This window comes from Acinonyx jubatus, chromosome C2 (assembly GCF_027475565.1).
Source record: "Acinonyx jubatus isolate Ajub_Pintada_27869175 chromosome C2, VMU_Ajub_asm_v1.0, whole genome shotgun sequence".
NCBI lineage: Eukaryota > Metazoa > Chordata > Mammalia > Carnivora > Felidae > Acinonyx > Acinonyx jubatus.
In genome coordinates, this window is record NC_069384.1 from 73240826 (window position 1) to 73254270 (window position 13445).

At 51.7% G+C, this 13445-nt stretch overlaps 1 long non-coding RNA gene across 1 annotated transcript; it reads left to right on the forward strand.

Moving 5' to 3' along the window:
* Positions 1-22: 22 nt before the first annotated feature.
* LOC113599836 (uncharacterized) lies at positions 23-13016 on the forward strand. Its single transcript, XR_003420745.2, has 3 exons — positions 23-457; positions 4206-4271; positions 12021-13016. It is a non-coding gene; the product is annotated as an uncharacterized LOC113599836 (long non-coding RNA).
* The last annotated feature ends 429 nt before the right edge of the window (positions 13017-13445 follow it).

The following is a 13445-nucleotide window of genomic DNA, read 5'->3' on the forward strand; positions in this document are numbered from 1 at the left end:
TCCAACTGGGCAGAAAGGAAATGGAATTTCAAATGAAAGATGAACAAGGGGGCTTTGATGGCAAGGCCTCAGGGACGCGCGCGCGCCCTCGCCACCCTTTTCCTTTCCACCCACAGACTCTCAGCACGTTGAGGTGGCGGGCCGGGCGGCAGCTTCTCCCCTCCTTCTCGCCCGCGGGCGGCCGGGGCAGCCTCGCCACCCGGCGCGCGCGGGCCCTTTAAGAGCTACACCAGCCGAGATGCAGTTTGACATCAGCCGGCCGGCGAGGGCGCGCCTGGAGCCGGAGCACGTGCCAGGATGTTTTATTGCCGCCGCGGCTGCGGCCGGGCCGGGAGGATGTGTGTGTGCGTGCGTGTGTGAGTGTGTGTGCGCGCGCCCCAGGGGCAGGGAGGCGGGGGGCGGCGGCGGGCGGCGGAGCGCGGGGGCTGGTTCTCGGTCCCCGGGAGAAGCCAAGAAGGTAAATAGCAGCTGCTGTGCTCGAGCCTGGGAAAACCCCGCCCCCTGCGCCTGGCCGGGGCTCATTGGCGCGCGCTGCGTGTGGGGTGTGTGTGTGTGTGTCCGGGGCCCCCTCCTCCGGCCCCCGCCGCGCCAGGAATCCGAGGGGGCGGCGGGCTGGGAGCCGAGCCCCGGCGCTTACCACCGCCCCCCGCCTTTCCCCGGCCAAGGTCAGCCCTTCCGGGCGGGGAGCGCACGCCCCGGGGTGGATAGTGGGGAATTATTCCAACCCCCCACTCCACCCCTGATTTCGGGCTTGGGGTTTTAACTCCGCCGAAGGCCTCGCTAGCAACAGCCCGGGGGAGGAGTGGGGGCATTCTTGTTTGCTCCTTGCCCCGGCCCTCCCTCCCTTCCCCCGCGGGGCCCCCGGCGCCCGCCGCGGTCACGAGATGCCTGACCGCACTTAGGAAGCGGCCGGGTCAGCCTCCTGCCTCCGCTCGGCGGCTGCGGTTAAAGCGGCTTCGCGCCGCCCGCCCCTTCCCTGGGTCCAGGGCGGCCGGGCAGCTCCCCCTCGCTGCGCCCGGGAGGCCGCCGGCGGGCGGCCGGGAGGAGGCGGGCGGCGCGGGCGGCTGCGTGCTGCCGGCTGGCCGGGCCGCGCGCCGGGAGGAGCCGCCGCCGCCGCCGCCGGGTGCCACGTGGCGGGCGCCGGGCCGGGAGCGCCAGGGCTCTGGCGGCGGCCTCCCTGGGGGATTTGCCGCGCGGGGCGGGCGACGCGCACTGCCCCCGGCCGGCCGCCGCCACCGCCGCCTCCCGCCGTCCCGCCCGCCCGCGCGGGGCCCCCGCGCCCCCACCCCCTCCACCCTTCCCGCCGCCCGGGAGCTCGGCGCGCTGCTCGGGAAGCTCGGGGCAGCCCGGGAGCCCAGCATCTTGTTTGATGTCGCGCTCTCCCCGCCCTCCCAGCCCTTCTGCAGGCTTGGAGGCCGCCAGGGGCCTGGCACACATTGCTCAGACACTTCATTCCTTCCTTCCTCCGAGCTCCCCACTGAGATAATGGTGTAAACGGTTCCACCAGATCTCGTCCGGATGAGAATCAGCGGTTCCTGACTCGGGGTGACCTTGGGCGAGCCCCTCTCAGTTCTTTCATTCTGTGGCGCGCGCTCTGTGCCAGACACCGTGTTAAACCCTGGGATTACCAGGATGAGAGACACAGTGGCAGTCTGCAAGGAGTTTACAGTCAACTGGAGGCAGACGGACCCTGATTTTCTGATTGATGGCCAGGCGTGCCTCTTATATTCCTTTCTCTTCGGGCTTAGATGATGGCCTGAGAGATCAGACCCTGAAAGAAACACTAAACCACACCTATATGGGCAACAGTGTTGCTGGCCTACCCGGGGATACAGGGATGAACAAAATGTTTATTACCGTCAGGAAGTCTGCCGCCTGGAGATACTCATTAGGTGCAGCTGACCTCTGTTTCCCAGGCTCTTTCTCTGGTAGGTTCCAGAGAGACATTCATGTGTCTCGATAGAAGTAAAATGCTGTGGAGGTTTAGGATAGTTAAATTATTAATAAGTTGGGGGCATCCTGGAAAGCTTCCTGGAGGAAATGGCCTGTGCTTTGTATCTTGGAAAACAGGGAGGATTGGGGCACTGGAAATGTGAGTCATGGGGCTGGGGAGGATGGAAGTACCCATGGCATGAAAGGCCTACACTCTGGAACATGAAGTCCTTATTTGGGCATCATGGTCTGGAGTCCAGGGTGTCTGACAGGCAGGATTATAAGAAGGGACTGAAGGAGGAGGCTTGAGGCCAAGTCACAAGACCCTTAAATATCTTGCTAAAGGACTTTAGCCTTATCTTTAGACATTGGAGAACTATGAAACGCTCTTGAATGGAGAAGGGACATCAAGATTCTCCTTTAGGACGACGGCTCTAGGAAAAGTGTGGAGAGTAGATTAGAGGCAGAGAGCCCAGTGAGGAGGTTCAGGCTGGTAAAGGAGGTTCCTAAGTGACAGGTGTAGACTGACACTCACCTGGAAGCACCTGCCTAGAACCAGCTCACCTGGGCGTTGACTGTACACTGTCCAGTGATCCAGGTTCAGCAGAAACCTGCCTACCCTTTCATGCAATGTTCCCCCGCGACCTAGAGTCCAACTAAAGAGTCATTGTGACTCTGACTGAATCTATCTTCCAAGCCTCATTTCCATCTTCCAGGACAACCCTCAAGTCTGCAGCCAAGCCTTTACCTCATTGCAAGCTTGGTTTACTCACTCTTGCCCCTCAGGCGACTCTCTGGGATTTTTGTGTGTTTTCTTGCCACACTGCAGAGTGGGTTGTGCCCTATCATGTTCTGAAGAAACAGGTGAACAATGTCTCCTTTGTTGACCTGCAACCTGGCCCAATGGGACAGGACTTTCCTTTCTTATTTTAAGCAGATGGAAAGGTGGTGATGACAGAAAATTGTCTGTTGCTTTGGAAAAAAAGTGGAGTTTTCCCGGGTATTTGCAGTGCTCTTGGTGAAAGGTGAGGAGCCTGTGAAGTTCCCCTCCTTTCTGGCATGCAGACTTCGCAGGCTCCTTAAAATGCTCTACTCAGCATCTGACTTTTAAAAACTGCATAAATACTCTGACCCAGATTCTTCCAAGGAACTAAACCCTTCCCAGGGAAGCATGTTAACCCTTTCTAGGTTCCCCCCAAATCTGTGAGAGCCAGTGACTTCCTCCACCAAATGCTGCTATGACATTGACATTGGGCCCTCATTAACTAGCTGGGTAAACCATCCCCTGTCCCTTCTAGCCTAAGAGTCTTTTTTGTCCCCGACTGTCCTCTCCTCTGGATTTGGCACCCTGAAGGTGCGTGGAGAATGTTGAATATAGTCAAGTTAAGGTCTCACTGCAGGGCCTGAAGCAGCCTCATGGGTTAAATAGTTAATCAGCAACTCTTTTATTGCCACTTTAGGAGTGCTTAGACTGGTAGGATGAGCAAATAACTTAAACACACACACACACACACACACACACACACTCACATTTTTTGAGAGACAGAGGGGTCAGTCAAGCAACCAGAAATTTGCCATGAATTTGTCTCTGGGCCAAACAAACAAAAAAACCCAACCCATGAAATCTCTGGCCCTCCACCTCATGATTCAAGAAGAAAGTTTCTTTGCAAATGTACTTACATGTTATTTTTCAGTATCCTGATTTGGGGCAGGGAAAATAGGGCCAAGTTGACACTCTTTCCAGCCCTTCTCAAATGGGGACCTAAGCTCCTAAACTCAAGAAAAGACTTTTGGAATTGGAAGCCTCCTCTTAGATAGAACAGCCTTTATATTTCAGTCCTCCTCTCCAACCCCCCCGTCCCCAAAGCAAAGGGAAAATTGAACCCTGTTCATCAACAGAGGTCACCGCTTTGATCCCACTGTGAGACCAGCAAAACACAAGGAATCTTTCCCACTGTATCATGTCGGATAAATACAACCAGGGGCCGCTCTGTTTATCCCCCTTCCCCTTTCTGGCCCACGAAGGGTGATTTTCTGTCTTACTACATCACCTGTTTGCTCTAAACCATAAAACAAATAACTGCGCCTCCAGTGAGACTCCCCTTTGTCCCTAGGTAGCAGCCTGGTTTGTGGGTTTGGTTTAAAGCTACAGAAAACACAGAGAGTGAGAGAAGAAAAAAGGTATTTTGCCTGAGGACTTGAAGCTTCCCCCCCCCCCCCCCACTTCGTTTTCCTCCGCTTGACTGACTTTCTCACACTCGGATTCCCTGCAGCCTGCCAGAGCCGAGGTAGCTGCCCTGCCAAGAGCTATCCTGGGAGAGCTATTGAAAGAGCCTTGAGTAAGTACACACGGGGCGGATTTCTCCTCCCCTCAGTACCTGCTCCGCACCTGTACAGGGAACAGTCCCACACATATCACCTGATCGCAGGCTTTTCAGAGACCGTGAGAAAAATAAAGCCCAGGATAGAAGAGGTGTTTGTTGTCTCTCTGGAGCTGCAGCCAGCTCCCTGCGGTCTGCGTCCCAGAAACAGCACATTCCCCGCCGATTGTGCGGCGGTGCACGCGTGTTTGCCCGCGCGCGTGCCCGTGGGGAGGGGCGGGAGGGAAGCCAGGGATCACCTGCCTGATGACTGCCTCGCTGCCTGCGTGTTCTGGCATCTGCCTGACGGGCAGTTTCATGATCCTTTACTAGAATCATTATTGTGTGGTCCTTCTAATAGATAAGCGTCCATATATGCCCATCACGGCAAAATTCACAACCAGGATTTCTTACCTTAAGAAGAACCCCCTAAGCTGAACCTAAAACAACGCCCGAAATGGAATTCCGAATGAAGCCTACATGCACCTTTGGCAGTAGCTTAATATATACTTTTTTGAATGAATGGATCAATGAATGAGTGCATGATTTCTTCCTCAGGGGAGGGTCCATAGCTTTCAGCAAAATTTCAGAGCTTCTCGTGACCCTGAAAGGCGGAGGAAACTGATCTAGACAATCTCCACTTACAAGTCTGTACCTAAGCCCAGAGAGGGCATGGGACTGGCTTAAGGGCCTACAGCAACGTATGACCAGAGTGGGGGCCAGAAGCCGGCTCAGAGGCCTTTACCACACCACAGTGCTGCGGTCCATGGGAAATTTGGGGTGGGGTTTATGGAGTTGTGATCACCAACCACCAAAGCCTGGATTTAAAGTGATTAGGGGCACCTGGGTGGCTCAGCGGGTTGGGTGTCTGACTTTGACTCATGATCTCTTGGTTCATGGGTTCGAGCCCCATGTCTGGCTGTGCCGACAGCTCAGTCCTGGAGCCTGCTTCGGATTCTGTGTCTCCCTCTCTCTGCCCCTCCCCCCGCTCATGCTCTGTCTCTCTCTCAAAAATAAACATTCAGAAGATTTTGAAGAAAAAAAAATAGACACATTAATAAAGTGCTTTGAATTTCCAGAACCTTTTTTTTTTTTTAAGTTCTGAGACGCTAGTGCTGCTCTGCCCCCAATTTTTGCGTGGAGAAAGGGACAGGCAAGAAAGCCAAGTGTTTTTTAAGAGAAGATGATTCAGGAATGCTTGGAACAAGAGTCCTGGTTGCCATGAAGAGGCATTAGAAACAACTGCGTCTGCATTCCATCTTTGATAAAAATAAGTTGCTACTTCTGAACAAAACTGCCGGGTCGGTCTCCAGCCGGGCTGGGACCTCGAACTGCAAAGGAGGTGGAGGCGGAAAACGGAAGCTTTGGACATTGGCTAATAGCAGCCTGTAATGCTCTCTGCCCCCCACCCGCCTTGGAAAAACTTGAGTGAGCCAGTGAGAATGTGCACTTTTCCAATGGGCCCTGAAAAAGGATGGTTGCCAAGAAAGCCTTTTCCAATGGGGTGGGGGCAGGGCGCTCCAGAATGGCTCCATTCCCACATTTGGCTCCAGCTGCCTCAGCAGCAGCAGGCCCAGTAGCAGCAGTGAGGTGGGAAGGCTCTAAACGCCGCCGCTCACCTTTGCCCCCTGAGCAGGGCTGTGGTGAGGCGACCTGCAAGCCCAGAGACCAAAGAGCGAAAGAGCTGAAAGAGCGCATTCCCCAGGGGCCACAGGGATGTTAACTTGCAGTTAAAGGCTCAGAACTGCACCAGGGCTGGTGCCCGAGGGGGTCTCTGGAAGGCTCAGGAAGGCGGGGTGAAGCCTGGCCCCTTTAAACCCAGGACCTGCATTGTTTGGCTTGCTGATAGCTGCTCAAATTGTGACTTGGGATCCAATTGCTCAAAAGATAAACAACAGCAACAAAAAACTCAGCTAGCCAGGAAAACCATGTAGGTAAAACTTAACGCCTGAAAGTGATACAGTATGAGCATATGAGCGTATGCAACATGTTTTTAATTAAAATCTCCATCATTATTATCCTCATATCATCTCCCCCTCCCCCCCCGCCCCCGCCGCTTGTAGGAAAAGGGCTGGGGGAGGCAAGGGAAGGGACCCAAGAGGTGGTATAATGGAGCCCAAGAAGAAGTGACTTGCCCAAGGTTCAACGCCTCCCCAAGAGGAAATAGCAAAGCCAGAATTAGGCTCAGATTTTCTGCCCACCCACCCAGAAACCTGCCTCACTCTATCTCTATAAGAACGTTTTGAAAGGTCATCTACAGCAAATCTACAGCATTACCACCCAAGATGGATTTTCTAATCGAGAATCCGACCATGGCTGGTGAGTGATTTTTGGTAGTGTGACAGGCTGTGCCCAGCACAGAGCGTGGGTAAATCCCAGGATTGCTGCACTGGGATGCTTTCTTGGATGCAACTACCCCCCCACCCCCAACCTCTGGAAGAGAAAGGATCCTGATTTCCAAGGATCTGAGTTCCAGGAGACAGGAGGCCCTGTGCAGGGGTCACACAGAATAGTCCTCTTGTCTCTCAGTCAGCCAAGCCCAGCCATACGCCATTGCTCTTTTCTTCTCATTGCCAACCTTGTCCCCTTATTTGCACCCTAAAAGGAAGATGGGGGGCAGGGGAGGATATGTCTAACCCCTGAATCTGTGCTTCGTCAACACTGGGCTTTTATCCGGACCAGAGAAGATGTGATGCTAGGAATATTGTGGTGATGTTGGAGCAGGGAGACATTGAATGGCTGGCTGACGTCACACTTAGCAGAGGGAAAGGTGAGAAAAATCGTGGGTTTTCCAAGTGGCTGATAGATGGCATTTGCACGTGAAATATACATTTTCCTTTTAGAGATCAGGCTTAGGGAACGAGAAAATGGTTTAGGCAGCTGCCACGGCTGTAGCTTAAGACTGGTGGTTTCCAGCATGGTTGGGGGCCTTCCCGTCTTGTCCCCAGAGTTGGAGGTAACTGTCCCTTGCCTGACAGTTACTTGAAAGTTGACAGGGTACTGTCTAGTCCATTACAGCAATTTGTCCTCATATATGGTTTTATGATCTAGACTAGCATGATTTTGATAGGAGGCCCAGGGAGGAAGAGAAAATTCAAGCAGTCAGTGCAGGAGACATTTGGCTACATCATGGGCTCTAAGGGGCACAGGATATAGGATATGCAAGCTTTCTAGAAAATAGTACCTCTAAGGGGTGCCTGGGTGTCTCAGTTGGGTAAGCCTCCGACTTCAGCTCAGGTCATGATCTCACGGCTCATGGGTTCAAGCCTTGCTTTGGGCTCTGTGCTGACAGCTCAGAGCCTGGAGCCTGCTTCCGATTCTGTCTCCCTCTCTGTCCCTTCCCCGCTCATGCTCTGTCTCTCTCTGTCTCTCAAAAATAAATAAACGGTTTTAAAAAAATAAAAAAAAAAGTGCCTCTAGAGATACAAGGCAGGGCAGGGAGCATAGCAGCCGGGGGAGAACCAACTTTTCTTTCTCAGCCTTGGGCAAAAATAAAATTTCCAGACAATGGAACAGAAGGGAGAAGAAAGATGTCTGTCAACTTGGTATAGAACATCAGTAATCCAGAGGACACGTATGTGGGGGAAGCATGGAGGAAGTGTCCTTTCTTATGGTGGGAAGCTGGGGGAGGGGGTACGGGGAGAAGGGAGGGGAAGGAATCCCACTTAGGGAGAAGATGACTGAGCAGGTTCTGGAAAGGATGCAGCAAAAGCGATGACCATGGCCTCCCCCGGGGCTGAGGCTGAAGCTTCTTATTAGTTCAGCATCCAGTGCCTTCGGAGAGGGAAACAGGGCCTGTGAGTGAGGGCCCTGTGGACCCCTGCTACCCGCATCACTTTTCCTCAGGAGCTAGTTTGTTCTGTGCTGTCTGTATCGCTGAGCAGCACCATAAAATCCCACAGGCTGGAAGAAGCAGCGGGATTGTTTGGGGGTGATGGCAGGGAATGAGGGCCATGGGGAGACTGCATCCTGCTCTGTGGTTAGTCTGAAGGTGGCGGTCCCAGAGAAGAGGTGGCTGGGTAGCTCAGAACTAAGGGGGGGGCAAGCTCCTTGAATCCTTCTAGCGCCAGGGAAAGGACCAAGGAAGGACCAAGTGTTCACCTCCATCGCCCTGACCACCGTGGGCAAGCGCCCACATGATGCGGTGCATTTGGGGGTCCCCTCAGCCCCGCCCTGTGCGAGGCACTTGTGGGATGGGGAAAAGGAACCTCTTCTTTTGCAGGAGTGGACTTCCACAGGCCAGCCTTGACTGAAATCTGGCAGGAGGCGGGGAAGGCCAGCTCTGTTGGAACACGCTGGTGTGTGGCAGGCTGGCCCTCGGAGGGCTCTTGATAAAGTCCCAGAGCGTTGCCAGCTTCTGGAGGAGGTTGTCAGGCTGTACATGCATCAGACACACCCCCCGCTGTGGCCTTTACCTCACTGGTCTTGCCATGTGTGTTGATAATGGTGAGGCAGCTGGGTCAAGGATGCAAACCGTCCAGTTCCCAGTTGCCCGTTTAACTTAATTCAGTTCTGTGACTCTTTTTGAGCACCTCCCATGTGTCGGGCGCAACTCCACGCCTGTTTTGACCGTTGACTTCCATCTCTGCTGCTACTCAAATGCTGGTCATCTGCGCCACGTGGTGAGAACCCAGGTTTCCGTCATAAAAATTTCCCCTTCGCTTCCCACATTCTTCGTGTCGATTGCTTCTCTGATTAAAAAAAATAATAAGCTATGAACCTCCTTATGGCGTCTGGCACCCTCAAATATTTGGAGAGTAAGTGCACGAATGAACTCTGACTTAGGAACACAGGTTTTCCTGGCAATTCAGTGGAACCCTCAGAGGGTCAGCATAGTTTTCCAAATTTTCCTCGGTCGCTGGATCAAAGGGGTGGGTTTATTTTGACCAGTCCCATCGGCCACTCCAGACAGCCGGGCTGTCCCCCACAGACGGCTCTACTCTGTTGCAGTCGGATTTCGGGGACTCTGCGGCTGTCCGTACTTTCCCAGGCCTATCTTTATTGATGGTGATTAAAGGCACACCACCACATGGCAATATGAAAGTACAAAGCAATTCCCAGGGTAAGGTGCGTGGGAAGAAGTGAGATACTGAGCTCCCAAACCATTCTACTGTAATCACGGTCTGCCAAATCGATGTATAGTTAATCAGTAAGATTCAGGCAGGCAGGTTCCACCACCAGGCAGCAGATAGAAAGGGGGAAGAGGCTGGGAGGGGGGGGCAGGGGGGGTGGAGATCACTGTTCCTCCTGGAAAACTGGGAAAGAAAATGAGAGGGAGGCCACCTGGGCAAGGAGAGTCTGGTGGGCTGTCCCACCCAGGAGGCCACAAACCATCCCGAGGAGGGACCACTGCTGACCTCTTCTCCGGCCCTCATGCTCTGTTCACGCCAGCCCCTCGTGGAAGATTCTGGGTGACCCAGAAAGATGGAGTGACTGTGCGCAGACACACTGGGTTACATAAGTATAAATATGGTGCACAAAAACACCAGTCTTTATAGAGCACCCCAACACACCTGTTGTTTTACGATGCTGATGGTATTGATAAAGGGGGCTATAAAGTTGAGGGTGAAATGGCCTCTTATATTTAAATAGCAGCTTCCTCTGTGAACTTCAAGTGTTTTACAGCTGAGACTCGACTGCCCTGGTGATTATTTCTGTTAGGAATGTGGAACGCATATCTCTCTATATGTTCAGGGAAAACTATAGCAGTGTTGGTTACGAAGCAAAGGCTCTGGAGCCCGGCTGCCTGGGTTCGTGTTCCAGCTTGTTCGCTTTCTAGCTACGTGCCATAGCTATTCTGTACCTCAATTTACTTACCGGTTAAATGGGGAGATCGCCAGTGCTTATAGGATTGTTGTGAGGACAAGGTATATAACGTGCCTAGGACAGTGCCTGACATATTACAAATACAGTGTAAGTTTTCAGCTGTTTTGTCACTGCTCTCTACGTATCTTTGGCATATAAGATAGGTAGCCTCCTTTCTCTGCAAAAATTCACAAGGTGTTAAGATTTCAAAGAAACGGATGGACCGCCACTGTCGTAAATGGGTCCATGCGTATTTGACAAAGCCAAAGGCTTCAGCCAGTCTTTTATGAATCACAGGCTGTGGAATCAGGAGAAACCTGAAAAAACTATCTGGCTCCTTCTCCTTTGCCAGGGAAGTGGGTCTCTATCACCCGTGTACTATGGTTATGGCTCTGTGAGCTGTAGACTTTTGGGTAGGTCTGCTTTGCATTAGTGAACTGAGCCTCAGGCCCACAGAAGGGAGAGTTCTGGAGGCAGGTAAGGGCATCAGTGTGGGCCTGGCATACAGGATGTGTGGGCTCCCCCCTCTTCCTCGGGCCCAGCTGGCCCCAGCCCCTGCCCTCCAGGCAGGAACGGGAAGGGCTGGAAGGGACATTTCGTCCACAGGAGCAGACGTGGGCAGGCCCTCCCCGGATCCGGTCACACTTACATGCGTTACAGTTGGTGGCAAGATGCATGTCTGAGGCCTGCTCCAGTGGGTTCTTGTAGAAGACCTTAGAGTCTATGGTCCCGACTGGGTCACTTTTGAAAGTGAAAGGTCGTGCTGGTAACAGTCATGGCAGGATGCCTGGCATAACCCGGGACTCGTGGCCATCCTAGTTCTGTGGTGACACATGCTCCATTGTTTATCTGTCTCTTCAGCTGTCTTTTTATCAGAGATGCTTCCTAAGAAGAAATTTTATTTAAAAAAAATTTTATTTTATTATGTTTGTTTAGTATGTCTGTTTATTTTTTTTTTTATTTTTTTTTCAACGTTTATTTATTTTTGGGACAGAGAGAGACAGAGCATGAACGGGGGAGGGGCAGAGAGAGAGGGAGACACAGAATCCGAAACAGGCTCCAGGCTCTGAGCCATCAGCCCAGAGCCTGACGCGGGGCTCGAACTCACAGACCGCGAGATCGTGACCTGGCTGAAGTCGGACGTTTAACCGACTGAGCCACCCAGGCACCCCTATGTCTGTTTATTTTTGAGAGAGAGCACCAGAGGATCAGAAGTGGGCTTTGTGCTGACAGCAGTGAACCTAATGTCGGACTTGAAAAAAAAAATTTTTTTTAATTAAGGGGCGCCTGGGTGGCTCAGTCGGTTGAGCATCCGGCTTCGGCTCAGGTCACGATCTTGTGGTTCGTGAGTTCGAGCCCCGCGTCGGGCTCTGTGCTGACAGCTCAGAGCCTGGAGCCTGCTTCAGGTTCTGTGTCCCCCTCTTTCTCCGCCCCACCCCTGCTTGTGCTCTGTCTCTCTCTGTCTTTCAAAAATGAATCAACATAAAAAAATTTTTTTTTAATTTTTTAATTAAAAAAATTTTTTTTTAAGTTTATTTATTTTGTGAGAGAGAACACGCACGTGAGCAGAGGAGGGACAGAGAGAGAGGAGGGGGAGAGAGAATCCCAAGCACACCCCGCACCACCAGCACGGAGCCAGATGCGGGGCTCGATCCCATGAACTGCAAGATCATGACCCCAGCCAAAATCAAGAGTCAGATGCTCAAATGACTGAGTCACCCAGAGGAAATATTATTTTTAACTCACTAATGTTTTAGCACTTCTATGCCTATGGAAGGTGATGCCTTCGATCTACCAATGAGGCCACTGTTGAACCTAGAGAGCCTTAGTGTATACAGGAGATGGGAGGGACAGAGGGAAGCCCCACAATGGTTGGATGGTTGCTTAAGGTATGTTTGACGGGACTTGTTTCTTCTCTCATAGAGCAGATGGGCCTGGAGCTCCCCACCTTCTGGTTTGCACTAGGTTGTGTGCTAATATGGCGATGCGACCACGGGACTTTGCACCTGCCAAGCATGGCAGAGAACATCCATCTCCCTTGGACATGTGAATGCAAAGAAAGCAAGTGCTGTAATCTGAAATCCAGGCCATTGTTTAATGGCAGAAGGAAGACCCCAAAGGAAGGAGCTTTTTCCCACCCCAAACACTCGCCCCTTTGGTCTTGAATTTGACCGTGTTCTTTTATGGAAAACAACAACAAAACAAAACAAAACAAAAACACACAAAACTTTTTTTCCGAATAGCTCAAAGTCAAGGTTTGCTGTTTGTTATTTCCTTAAAAAAAGTCAAGAGAGAAAAGAAAATTGGGTCCCTAGCCTGAATGTTCTCCTATGTGCCTATTTAATGATTAATAACACCTTGTGGGCTATTGTTTGATGTGGCCTCTGCTGGTTTGAACAGGAGAATACTGATTCACTCTCAAGGCATTTATGAATCACAAGTGTTTACCCTGAGACAATAAATGAAAGGGGGAGATTGAAAAAAAAACACCCAAATATGCTGAGTTCTTTGAGCAAAAACTGGAGGTAATAGTCTTTGATACCCTGTGTGGGGCCCACTGTTTTCTTTCACAGAATAAAGATGGTGTAGAATGACCAAGAGGGCACTTTTGAGTTTTATACATTTTTTTTTCACTTACTGATAGGGTTGAAGCAACTTTCCCCCTTATTTTCTTCCTTCTTCCTTCCTTCCTTCCTTCCTTCCTTCCTTCCTTCCTTCCTTCCTTCCTTCCTCCCTTCTTTCTGCCCCCAAATCTAGGGTCCGGTGAAAACAGACTGTTAAATTTGCCCCTGATGACCCTTTAAATTTTTTTAAATTTTGAAATGATTTTATTTTTTTTTTACGTGTTTAGTTATTTATTTTGAGAGAAAGAGAGCTAGAGAGTGAGCCAGGAAGAGGCAGAGAGAGAGGGAGAGAGAGAATCCCAAGCAGGCTCCGCGGGTGTCAGCACAGAGCCCAACGCAGGGCTCGAACTCATGAACCGTGAGATCATGACCTGAGCTGAAACCAAGAGTCGGACCCTTACCCGCTGAGCCACCCAGGCGCCCCGAGATAATTTCAGACTTACAGAAGAGCAGCATCAATAGTAGGAAAGCTCTCTTATACCCTTTAACCAGCTTCCCGTCTGTTAACCATCTTCTATCGCCATGGAACGATTATCAAAACTAAGCAGATGATCGTGGTACAACGTTGTAAACTACAGACTTCATCTCAGTATTTTTTCCTGTTAGTTTTTTCTTTTTTTCCCAGGATCCCATCCAGGATTCCACGCGCATTGAATTGTCTGGTGTCCTTATGTTTTCTTCCCTCCGTGACAGTTCTGAAGTCTTTCCTTGTTTTCCTGACGCT